Source organism: Phoenix dactylifera, chromosome 3 (assembly GCF_009389715.1).
Source record: "Phoenix dactylifera cultivar Barhee BC4 chromosome 3, palm_55x_up_171113_PBpolish2nd_filt_p, whole genome shotgun sequence".
NCBI lineage: Eukaryota > Viridiplantae > Streptophyta > Magnoliopsida > Arecales > Arecaceae > Phoenix > Phoenix dactylifera.
Genome location: NC_052394.1, coordinates 2,644,695 through 2,658,334, shown reverse-complemented (window position 1 = coordinate 2,658,334; position 13,640 = coordinate 2,644,695). Strand labels below are relative to the sequence as shown.

The 13,640-nt window shown below is 41.5% G+C and overlaps 1 non-coding gene across 1 annotated transcript; it reads right to left on the bottom strand.

Annotated features, from left to right (window-relative positions):
* Positions 1 to 1,741: 1,741 nt before the first annotated feature.
* Positions 1,742 to 4,232, bottom strand: LOC103708956. The gene is made up of 2 exons (XR_005510912.1): positions 3,956 to 4,232; positions 1,742 to 2,855 (listed from the first exon to the last, which is right to left on the bottom strand). It is a non-coding gene; the product is annotated as an uncharacterized LOC103708956 (transcript).
* Between the last annotated feature and the right edge of the window lie 9,408 nt (positions 4,233 to 13,640).

Sequence of the window (13,640 nt, the reverse complement as noted above, 5' to 3'; positions counted from 1 at the left end):
AGCTATAGGATATATTGCTAACCATTTCTTTACATGAGACCACCAACCGCGTAATGTTTCATCAAGGTTGAGCTTTCTAGTTTTCTTTTTTTTTTTTCGAGCGGCTTCTATATAAAGCTCTAGAATAGACACAACCAGCAGCATCCGCCATAAGAAAATCTGTGAACCGCTGAGGCAGGTCCGAGTTAAACATATGTCCTAGCGAGCATAGGTAGAACTATCGTGTTGTATAAATTAACATTGCTTGGCTGCATATGAGTAGCAAAATTGATAATATAAGACAAATTTATGCGAAATAGGTTAAACACAAGAGGGGCATTTGATTAAAAGAACTTACTTTTAACTATGGATTAACTATTTTTTCCCCCTCCTTAAACCAGGTCTTATGAAAAGCAGCCAACTCCCAAGGTATATGGGAAGAAAAAAAAAAGCTATAGCCTAAACAACCGAGCCAAAAGACCAAAAGAGAACTTATTCTTCGGGTTCAAGCTTTCTCTCTGCATGGCGCAATAGGTTAATGCCAAGGCAAGAAGCTACTCTTCAGTATTCTCGTGAGTCTCAACGCCAAACCGGGACGTTGCATCGTTCTGCACGGGTTCCAGTGATGTCCCAATATGTCATCTCTACTTCTGGGCTAGTGTAGGTGGAATCTACTCTAACTGCAGTGGCACCGGATGGAATCATCTCTTTTTTTTTTTTTTTTGGATAAAGATGGAATCATCATTCCAAAATTGTACAAAAGGGTAAAAAATCTAAAAAAACCAGCTATAGATTCTTGCTATTCCTCTATTAGATAACTTATTCTGGCTGAGAATCTGAGCATTATAAAGGCAAAACGAATCCATTGTACTGGATATTCGTACAAAGTCACGTCAGTATTACGCCACTTGGTGTACATGCTGCACCGATACCGACCTATCTTTTAGACTAAGCGTACCCTTGTTCTGCACTGTCCCATTAAATTCGACAAGCAGGAACAACTAATCCATGAACCCTTCTTCAACTCTGGTGCCCCATCGCCAAGGAAAAAAAGAACAAAAGGAAAGGGAAGTGCCTCCAGTGCTCCCATTCATCAAATCCTCTCCATTTCAATTAAATGACGTCTTTGAATAGAAAAGACACGCATGTCTTTATCACGCATGGTACCACTGAGATCTCTAGTCTTTGGATGCTTTTGGGTTGCTCCCAGCTCTGACATCTTGTAGCACAAGCATTATAGCAATGGAGGCCTTCAAAGGAAGTGGTGGGATGTGTATGCGGATCACACGTTCGCTGCATGCAAGCTGGTTGGCATGCACATGCTCATATTCCCCTCCCAATACCACATTGCTAATTAAGCGCCGTGCCTTCGACCCGGGTGCATTGAGATCACACCATTGCAGACAAAATATACCCCAAATCTAAGGGAAATCTAACTAGGATTTTGTTGCTGGGCGGTGGAGACTGCCTCCCCGAGAATCCGTGTCACTTCATAGAAAGCTTAGATTAGGCTCATTATTAAATTCGACGCTTACTATTGAAATCTTTTCTCTCTTTCTGGAGAGACCAAACGAGATGCCCCTAGTGAGAGCGGCAATCATGAAGATAAGGGAATTTGTTGGGAAGAGCACCAGTCCACCACTGCTCCTCGTCCCCCTCAGTTCTTCAAAACTCCTGCAAACATCCATTCCGTTCCACCCAAAAACCTAGAAAGGAAGTACCACCTCTTCCCTTGCCAAAAAAAAGAGCAAAGAAGAGCATGCACCATTCCATCGCCCCCATCCATTCCTTGGTTGGAAAACAATCTTGATGTTTTAGTATAGAATTGCCCAATAACCCACTCAAAAGGAAAGCCCAACGGAAAAACCAAAGGAAATAACAACAAAGAAAGAAAACAAAACATAAAAACCGATACAAAGGGATGAAGATGGAACTAGAATGTTTCCAAATATGGCTACTAAGACACTGCCATTTTGAAGGAGAAAATAACTGCCTACCTATCAATCTATGTTTACCTCTCTACATCAGGGAGCTGTTGATGAGACCAGGCCAAGAGGAACCGCCTCCATTCCAGTAGTCTCTTCCAGGGTCCATAGCTGCCATGTTGCCTTCCGCACCAACCTGCCATTGCAGACCCATAAACACCTTGCTCTCCCCTCCATCCGCAGCTCTGCAAGACCCTTGGCTAGCTGTTGGAGTGCTTGAAGTTGTCGTTGTGGTTGCACCACTTAGACCTGCATCAAAGGCAGCACGGCCTCCTCCCCAGCAACACTATCCTCTACCTGCTCCACACTACCATGACCCCCAAAGCCATAGTAGAGATTGTGGAAGCCACTGGTGGTGGTTGCGGCGTCAAGGAGTCCACCCTCAGAATGTCAAGGAAACCTGGAGTGCTGCTGGGATATGACCAGGGTTGGTGTTTAGGGTTTCCTAGAAGAAACGGGTCATGGTCATCCAGCCTAACTGGCATGCGGTGGGTGGCTTGTGGAGGCCTGGCAAAGGCTAAGGAGAGGTCGCTGGGTCATAGAAAGGGGAGGTGGGAGGAGAGTGGGTAGTGGTGGCTTGGAGTTGGTTGCGAGGGCTGATCTTGGGCCCTCTTTGATGTAGAGGAGGAGGACCGCTTGTTCTTCCTGCAGCCACCCAAACTGGACATTTCTAAGGAGCCTCTTTGGTCCAGTACCTCCTGACCCTTACAGAAGTATCTGGGTGGAGAGGCTGTAGTTGTTGTAGTAGCAGAACTTGGTGTTGTGGGTCACATCTGGGCACTTGAGGTTTTGCTCTGGCTGAGGCCTTGGCTTCCTCTTCTGCTGCTGCTGCTGCTGCTGTGTGTCTTGGGGCACCCAGCAAGAACTTTTCTAAGGAAGCGTTGCCATGACCTGTGAGAGATCTCACCACCCATACATATCAAGAGAATTAATCAATAAGAACACATAAATTAAATTCAGAATTTGATGTACTTGGATTCAAAAACATCCAATAAGTTTCAGCTGGAATTGTTGCTTAGATGTTTCTTTTCTTTGAATGTACAAATCTTAGATGGTTTGAGAGTCTAGGGGGGAAAACTTGCAAAAATTGAAAGGTAGCAACTTAGTATAACTATGATCAAAATGTTTTTTTTTTATATAAAAATCTTTCATTAGCTGATCAGATCCCACAGGAGATCTATCACTTAGAAGAGTTTTTTTAGTTTTATTTGGCAAAATTGTGCGAGTTTAAACACCGAATTATAGAAAGAACAAAAACTTCCTCTCTATTATTCAAGCAGTGGAAGCCAAGCTATTTAGTTAAGCTGGCTGCCATTCCTCTCCACTTGGAAGAGGTCCAGGGTTTCAAACCCTGGTGATGGCATCTCCACTATATTTCTTGGAAAAATTGGAAGCAGTGGAAGTTCCATTTCTTTAAACTTGAGATCTTACATCACAGAAAGAGTTTTCGAAGAAAGAGATGAATTTCTTATTTTCTTCAACACAAAGAACTGAGAGAAAAAGAGAGAAGCATCATAGAGGACATCTCTAGTTGTGGGCATCTCAGGTAGAAATATCCTTTGGACAAGAAAAAATCAAGCACACTAGGAGTACAGATTTGGGTGAGATGACACTCTAAAAATCAGTAAAAAAGGAATGAAGAAATCATTTTTTTTAAAAAGAAGAATCAGAAGAAGAAGGACGCCCTTTTCACTGCTGCTCAACTAGAAAGCTGTAGGTCAGCTCCAATTCTACAAAACCTTATAAGATCCCACATCGCAAAAGAGCTCCAGAAGCAAGACATAATGGATCCCTCCATTCCACTTCTCTTCCTCGAAAAGAAATCAATGATTAATTACCAACAGCAAACAAAACCCTCATATACAAAATCCCTACTTTTGGGCAACTCAGCTAGAGGAACCCCTTTAAGCAACTTCAAAAAAATCAAGCAAAGTAAGAGTAAAGAAAGAGAAAGGAGATCGAATATCAGGGGCTTGTTTGTAATTAATTACCTGGTGGTCTCCATTAGAAATCTCCATCCATGCAAACAAAATCTCTTGGAAGACTCCACGGGTATATATAGAAGACTAAGAAGAGGCTCATGCAAAGCCCGAGAGAAAAACTGAGCCCCCGTCTCCCTCTAGCAAAAATTTTTAAGGAAAAAAAAAAACTAGGAGGGAGAGAGAAAGAGATAAGGAGAGAGCGGAAAGAGGGAGAGAAATTATTACTTCCCGTACAAAACGATCGATGCGTTTGGCTTGCACGCAGAGAAAGCATGGAAAATTCGAGCGAATCTGCAACGGATTCATTAAGAGGGAAAGGGCAAGGCCGGGGCCCACCTCGGCGTGGAGCGCAACAATGCCACGTGGTCCCCGCCTGACGATTAATCGCCGCGACCGCAACTCGGCGGTTTATTTAGCGGAAATGCCATCACATGATCTCGCGATGACTGCCGGAAATCAATCCCTCCCGCGTGGTCCCGTCCTCCCAGCCATCTGATCCGTGCTTCTCAAATCTCCTTTCTGATCGCGAGATCAGGTTTTATTTTAGAATAAGATGACCGTGAGCATCGATGTTGACTGGTCAAATACGGTGGGGTCCGTCAAAGGTGAGGCACAGCGGTTGGTAAAGAACGACAGGAGGGGGCAGCGAGGAGAGTACGTCTGCTTTTGCTTTCTCTTTCTAGCTCCTAGTTTAGTAGTTTCCAGTTTCTACGCCCCCAGCTCGTCTCTTCATCCTTACGGTGGAGTTCCAACTCGTGCTGTCCCGCCGGTGCACCTCTTGTGATGGATGGATGACGGTTCCAACGGTCTGATTTAATAGAAGCAGAACCCCCGGAGGATGAGTGATGAAGGGGAGCGGGCAACGATCCGAAAAGACGAGTTGCGACAACGGATCAGAGGAGGACGCGAGAGACCGGAAGCAGGCAGTTAGGTCGAGCGCGGGGAGCGGGAGGAAGGGATGGAGAGAGATGGCCTGGTGGGGACCGGGGGAGGCTGCCTCCAACCCAATCCACGTCTTTTGTCGGTGATGAGGTGGGTCAAGTGGGGCCCGCCTAACGATCGTAACGTGGCAGCCGACCGCGGCCTGAGGTGACGGAATATTTTGGGCTCCGAGCCATTTCTTTCTTTCTTTCGTGTTTTTTTTTTTTTTTTTTGAGAAAACAGAGAAAGAAAACAGAGAAAGAAAGGGAAGAAAAGAACGTAGAATGGAAGAAGAGGAGCGAATGGTGGGGGCCCGCAGAGAGTGTCTGGACTCTGAACTCCGTGAGAGGAAGCGGACGGTTGGAACCGCGCGCCCGTTTTGGGGTTTGGTGAAGGAGAGGGTGACGAGGAGGGCGTGCACGACGCCTGGAGGAGCGCGTGACGGGGGGCGTCATCAGGGGGGCGAGCGCGGCCGGCCTGGGTTTGTCGGCTGGCCGCATAGGTCGGTTGTGGAGATGGGGAGGGAGGGATAACGGACAAGTTCTGGATGCGTCGGAATTCTGAGGATGGGCACCACTGTTTACTTATGTAACGTACGAGGTAAGTCACAGCCCCGACGGGTTGTCTTTGTTTTTTTCTTAAGGACTGCCAACCCTGATGGATGGATGGATGGATGGATGGTGTGAAGAGAGAGAGAGAGAGAGAGACAGGCTCTTTTCAGGCACGCACCTTTCGAAAGCAGAATGGAATGGCAAACCACAGCCTGACAAATATCACCTAAACATCGGGTACTGAGATAACTGAATTTGCAAACGAAGAACCATTTCCATGACACGAGATACCGGATCTTTTATAAGTTTTTATAGAGGTCATTGCTTTGTTATTAGTTTTTGGGCAAAAATCATAACACGGGTTCGTGAGAAAAATCTCACTACGACCCAATCCGGGCACCTGGAAGCAGAACTCGCCTATGCATCTTATGAACTAATGAAACTTCTCTCTATCAGCTACATGCATGTTTGCAGCTCCGATGCTGTTAAAAGGGAAGGGATAAGCTTCTGAATACTTGCATGCAGGAACACCGCACATGCATCCTACTACATGAAGCACCATTGGATGCCTTTTTCTTTGCGACAGCTGTTAAGGCTGTTTGTTTTCTTTTTGGGTCCCTTATTTAGACAGAGAGGTGGTTGGGTTGGACCATTGTTGACTAAGTGCACGTAGGCCCAAGTCGGCACACCAAGAAAATTGGTCTCGTGCGATCACTCAGAGGTCAGGTAACATTTTTTGAAGTAGTTGTCAATCAAATCATGGATTCGTCTTGAATCAAGTACATTTATAAATAGACTTGAAGCTCAAGCTATCTTTATAAAGAACATGATAAATTATATCCAAAGAAGATGTTTAAACACCTATAAGCATCGAGGACCGCAGAATCCATTGTGTAGGGCCGCAAGAATCGAGATTGTTCAATCGAGAATGTTCATGCCTCTGTATTCGTCATCAATTGATTTATGACCGGGATAATTGGAAATTAAGGAGAGTATTGTGTCATGGATTAATTAAAAGCAGCATTCATCACAGCCACCCCAAACCTTTCGGACCCTACCTACCAGAACCCTCGCATGTATAAACTTATACTCAAAACATGAAAAATATCCCAGCCATCCTTGTATAGCTGGCTACAAATTTGTCATTTTTATGTATATAAAAAAAAACGAATTAACCTGTCCATGCTCACCTGGTATATACGGCTGCATATATATTTCAGCAAGCCTCATGCCATTAACTATTTGATATACAATTCATAGATGTATTCATTGCAAAAAGTCTCGCACTTCTGAATGTCTGTATATCTGCAATGGCATGTTGTTCCTCGTTTGTAGAGCCCCAGGCACAGAAGAGTCTGAACGATTTGTTCGTTTGTTGCAAGATTGACGGGCAAAAGGATCTGATATCATCATCACCACATTCCCTTACTTCCCAACCAAAAGAATACACCAAAGAGTCCAGAAGTTAAGACTTCTTTGCTCATGAAAAGTAGAGACTGGCATCCAATCCACAAGCACAACCGCACAACGCATAGGGCAACCATACGGATCTCCTAGAAATAAACTTTGATTCTCTCACAAAAACCAGTGTCAAATTCCGCCCACAAGCATAGCGACTGAGCCAGGATCAAATTCCACTCACAAAGACCAGTGTCAAATTCACATTCCGGGCATGGTTTAACCTTGCAGGCTCTGCAAACCTGCAAAACCCGCTAGCCTCCCATAGGGCCGTTGATGAGATCCAACCTACCCATTTGACATCCATGCATCGATGGACACTACGAGCCGACGAGGTCCAATCCTTCCAGCGCTCCTCAACTACTCTCAGAACTCAGGATGGAAACACTACCGATGGACAAAATCCGGTGCATCTCGACCATTAGGTGCCGGACAAATATGGCACATTGGCAATACAATAGGAAAACAGAGTCACCACAGCAGTCAATTTTTCTCTGCGCGTCTATTAGCATGCTTTGCTCTGCCACTTTCTGACAACCGATTTGGCACTCAAAACCCAAGATCTACAAGGTCATTAGATCATCAGCAATCATTAAAGAGTAATGATTCCCCCACGATAACCCATTAAGAAGGACCATGAGGAATGATAACAAGGGCCATGAGGATTGACAGCAGCATCATAGTCGGCTGGCAGATCAATAACAGACCCCATGACTCAAGCTCTAAAAGGTCATGGCAAACGGGTCCCCCAATCAATAGTAGATCATACACTCGAGATTGCTCTGTTCTATATTAGTATTACTGTAACTGTAGGGCAGGCAGTTTGGCACCACCAATTGTTCAAATTAATCACTCCAAGAGTCAAGTGGACCTGGTTCCACCTATCAATAAAACATGTCCATTCCATCATAGCCACCATGATGTGTGCATATAAATTTCTTTTGGAAGATGCCAATCCATTTGGCATTGAAAAAAAGGGGCAGTGACCCGATGTTTTGATTCTGAGTGACAAATTATACTTTCTGGTGGTTGAAGCAATGTAAACACTGCAATCTTCTAATAATCTAATGTACTAATAATATAGTGCTGCATTATCTCAACCATGCACAACTCCCAAGGCAAGCAAAGAAAGCCTCAATCGACTGGTTGATTTTGATGCATGACCTAAATTAATGTATGAAAAATCTTCTAGAAACATACACAAATGTCTCAGATCCACAAAAACACACAAAGTTAAGTTTAAGAACAAGAGCATTGGACCCTTCTGACAAGTAAAGGATGGAGGATTTTAGCAGCTGCAGCAATTATGGAATCAGCAGACCGGCTCAACTCAACCAGTCAAGAAGAAATTTAAATTCCAATGCTTAATAATGATAGTATATTTTGGCATACTGTATCAAGTACAGAAACTCATTTGGATAGGGAACTGTGGTGGAACTTTCTTGTGCTGCAGAGGGCTTTGATTCATCTAGATTGAAAAAGGGCATATGCACCAACAAATCAAACCCTTAAAAAAGGCAGAAAGGACCCATTATATGTATTTTAGCATTCAAATAATACTTCAACTAAAAGAAAAAAGTTGGTTATATTATATGAAAATAACAATAAAAAACTGAAATCCAGCCTCATGATAAGAAATATTTTAGTTAAGATAATTCTCGTTAAGCTTAAATTCCAAGTTTCGTTAGCACAAAATCAATATAATGTGTAGCGAAAAAGTTGACAGCTGATTAGCTGAAAAGAGATTAAAATATTGTCTTGAGTCATGTAGGTGATCAGACTGCTTTTCTAATCAACCACAAGCGAATGAATATTGAGCTGCCTATAATCAATCATATTGAAGTGATCCCTCAACCACATAACTAAGGCAACCCTAAGATGATATTTTAAGACAGAGCAGCCATCTAATGTACTTGAGTACACATCTATAAATAGTGCTTATGATTTACAGTGATGATTGGTACCATGTTCAGCTATGAAATGGAAGTAAGGCTGATCCTAAAAAGGTGTTTGTTGTTTGAACATGTGATTGATCAGTGCTTGAATAAGCTTCTGATGATCAAAAAGCTTTGCAGTGCAAGAATCACTAGATTTGATTGTATATTGCTAACAGATTTATCCAAAAAAAAATACATGTGTACCCATTTTCACCTTTTATCTCAATGTCCAGATTAATAATAAAAGGAACATAAGGGGGAAACTTCTTTTAATGAAAATCATCTCCGTGATTCTCCATGAGAGTAGACAAGGTTAGACCTGCTAAACTTCTTTGTTAAGTAGTTAGTGTTGTGATGATATTAGTGAGTGCATTTGTGGTCTATGTGGTCTAATTTGTGGATGCTTAGTTGATTTGATTATTTAGTCACTGATCAGGTTCTACAAAAATGTTATAATCTTTCAACACATGGACTTTTTTATTTTACATTGATGCATGAAATCTTCATGTTGCACTTACTTTTCATTAAAATTTAAAGAAGGCAGTCAGTGAGAAGTCATGTTCTTACTTATTGCTCCATTCATCCATATGACATCGATGAGGAGCTTATATTATAGAAAACAATTTCACGAATATGAAATTGTTCTAGAGTTTTGTAGATTGCAAGTAATTGCAGTATCCATCCATCAATCAATGACAACTTGCTCTTTGGATATTACCGTGTCATATAAGCAACATCCATTTTCAAACCTCAAAACAACTAACAGGAACCTAATGATCATTATACTACCTAATTGGTTTTTAACAGGTGATTAACAATCAATCCTACACCACAACAGCTGAAAATCCTAACAGTAACCAGAGCAGCTTCCTATAAACCATCAACTGGACTCTTGCATAGATTCTCTCTCCAAGAGCTTGACAATATTCAGAACCAACCTCCCACAGAAGCTAGGGTACAAGTGGGCTACATAGAACCCAATCATATGCAAAACAGATTGACCCATGATGGAGAATGAGTCCCAAAAAGTGACCCAAAGAGGATAGTGATCAAGCAGAATTGGACTAGACGGAAACCAAATTGGACTTGATTAGACCCAACAGATATTAGTGAAAACTTGGATCTATGCGTGAACCAAGACATAATCAGAAGAACCCTGAAAAAAGATACCAAAATGCCTTCAAGTCAAAATTGTGAACCCATACCAAGTCCAGGCATATAGTTAGGTTATTGAAGATGTAAACGTAACTGATTCACTTGCAACCCTAGGCAAAATCCTAATTATGCTCATGATATACTGAAAAGGGTGATAATGTGTTAGATTTGAGTGAGTTCCATGCAATATTTAATTGTTATGATGCAGGTTTAGGTCCACTATCACAATCCCTTTTTCAAATGTTTACTTTGGTTTTCTAAAATATTTTATTTTATCCCCTCAATACTCTTTTTAACTAAAATTTCTCTTTCTACAAATCATTCCATCCCTATTTCTGAAAATAAACTGAATTTTTCTATTGTTATCTTTTAATCCACTTAACATGGGAATTAGTAATTTATAGTTTCCCCACGAGGTTATATATGATAGAAGCATATATTTTAGGTGCACAATGTGCCTAGGTCATTGGTTTAAATATTAACTGCTATAGATTTAAAGTATCAAGTTATTGTTTTTGGATTTGGCAATACTCAACCTTAATCTTATAAAAATCATGTTTCACACTAATTAATATTTGAAAAATGGTAGGAAGTAAACAGCCGCCAAAGGGCCACCTAGTGCCATTAGGTGGCTGCCTACAGGTCAAGGAAGCCCAAACATGAAGTTTCTTTTTTAAAAAAGTAATAAATACTTCAAAAAAATGATACATAATATATCAAATAATATGCAGCGAGTCGGGGAAGTTCCAATCTGGCAATACACAATATTGATTCATACAGTTGCTCTCATCCTTCAAGTTCAAATATGATGCAAAACATCAAGATGAGGCGTGTCTTCAGAAATACTTAAAACAAATAAAGACATGTGTCTAGTTTTTCTTATCCACACCTGATTGTTAGTAATAACAAGACCAACTTATCAGGTGCCAAATTACATCTATAATTTATATAATCTGATAACCATCCCTGAGTATGGCTTGTAATTGGCTGGCCTAGACTTAGACCACCCCTACACCAAGACCGGTTTCAACATAATCTGGAAGCAAGTCCAACCCTAGAATCAACATGTCAATCCAAGCCCTAACTTTAAGTTGGCCCAGTCATCTCACAACTGTGCGTCAAACATAGAGGTTGGGACTTGGAGTTGGTGTGGGGGGTGGGTTGTGGGGTGAAGGGGGTTTTGGGGTGGTGCGCTTTAATGTTGCTGCAGATATAGTCATATAGGAGAGGAAGGAGAGAAGAGGCAAAGATAATAGAGAAGGGGGAGGAGCAGGCAAGACAACCCAAAGGGGCAACACAGGAATTGGAGTTATTACATAGATTTGGTACCGTATCATGTTAAAATTAATAGCAAATAATTCAAGTGATTTGAGCTTTGTGCTGGAAGTGAGAAAGGCCAACAATGACCAATACTAACCATGGCATTATTTCAAGAATGAAATTGTGGTCTTGGCCCGACAAGAAGCACAAGCATGAATTTCATTGAATATTCATTATTCCAATTGAAGTTAGTTGAAACCCATAGACAACATCTCAGTGAAGTTACCATTGAATATGGCCTCCATTCTTTGTGCAACGATGTAGAGTGAGAGCATACCATCGAAGCAGGTACCAAGAACATTGATTGGGTAATGTATCCCTAAAGACTGAAATTATCGACAAAGTTCGGCATTTTCATCATTGCTTCCACTCACAAGCAAAAACATCTTGTGGAACCCTTCAATGGAAGCAATACATATTTGGCAATTGGTAAACACAATTTAGAACAGCACTTCTAGTAATTGAGTAGTAAACTTATCAAGTTGAGCTTGAACCAAACAAGTTTTGTTGGAACTTAATCTATATATCAAATGACCACACAATCTCAATTAATTCTCCTGTTACTGTATAAATGCAACTTGAATTCTTCTTCAATCATAATCCTGATCTCCATATTCACAGTTCTACCATCCATCTATCAATTCCATTCTGCCACTATTATAGCAAGGATGATACTATTTGATTGGATGTGTGTATTAGTTAAAGAACTAGTACAATGCAATTCATAGGATATAGTCTTCCATAGTTTATTTATAAATGGTGTCCTGCAGACTGGCTTCAGTTTCATTAATATGCAAAACATATACTGTCAAATGCTTTTACTGATAATGGGTCCAACAACAAGGGAAAAAAACATGCTAACTGAACTATACCATGGAGCACTTCTATAACAACAGTTCACAGAAGAATCAGAAGGTCTATTTCATGTGCATGGCTTGTTGCCCTATAATTTGTACCATGTGTGATGCATTTATACTGAAATTCCTATTCCTGGAACATATTAGTACAAATGATTTCAGTAGGTATCCAACATATTCTGTTTAATAGTTCATTAACATGGGAATTTTGGTTCTAGTGCGATTACAAGGCATCATATGTCAGTTTAGGTAGAGGGGCATAAATAGATGTCATCAAACAAAAGGATAAGGAACTTCATTCATGATGAGAAACAATGGTTGACATAATTGCCTAAAGTTTAATAATGCAACTTCAGAAAGAACTTAAGCATGTATCACTTTAACATCTCCACAAGTTTTCATACTAAGATTGCTTCCTTTATGTTTCTGGCAAATTTCCAACATTGTAAGTGTATTTCTCGAATCAAAGTAGTACACCTGTAATGTAATCACTCGCTATAGAAAATAAGAGATGTCAGTACGGATAATTGACAATGGTTTTGTTATCATGCTTAAAGAGGAGGAGGAGGAGGAGGAGGAGAGGACCAGAAGCACCAGCAGCAAAGGAAGAAGAGAAAGAGAAGTAAAGAAAAGAAGAAGAAAAAAGGAGTAGTCGCATAGCATCGACAGCAGGAATGCAAAGAAGAAGAGGATGAGAAGGAGGAGCAGGAGCACCAACAGCAGCACCAGCAACGAGGAGGAGGAGGAGGAGGAGGAGCAGTAGCACCAGCAAAGAAGAACCTGCAGCAGGATAGCGGAGGAGGAGAAGCAGCAGGAGCACCCGCAGCAACATGGCAACAGAGGAGGAAGAGGATAAAAAGGACTAGGAGCGCCAGCAGTGAAGAAGACGAGAAAGAGGAGAAGAGAATGGGTTGGGTTCCTCTTCCAACCCGTCCCGGAATGGGCGTTATGGCAAAGAACAAGAAGAAAAAGAAAGAAGGATGAAGAAAAGGAGGAGCAGGAGCAGGAGCAGCAGCAACAGCAGGGTAGCAGAGAAAGACTTATCAGAGAGTGGAGAAGCTGGTCAGAGTCCTAGATCCGCTGGAGAAGAAGAAGAGCTAGTTGGAATCCGCTAGACAAGGAGCATCAGAGCCTCTAAATCTGGCATTCATCTTTTTCCTTTTGGCTAATCATCATGATCAAGTGGCTGAAATTCAAAAATGATGAGGCATGCTTTTTTCTATGCCTAGAATTTTCTCAATGTACAAAAAAGTCATGCCATTTTAGCGCTTAAGCAAATGGACTTCACCTTGGGCTACAAGGTGGTTTGGCTGGGCTTTGCCTGCACCTTGCACCTAGGCATGCTTCAGGCGTGCCTTTGACACACTGTTGTTAACAAAGAAATGTCATCTTTTTTCCTCGCACAGAATGAGGTCATTAGAAGATAAACTATTAAAAATTTGCATTTCATAAAATTTGTTTTATGATTCACATGGATAATAGATCAAAAGCCAAA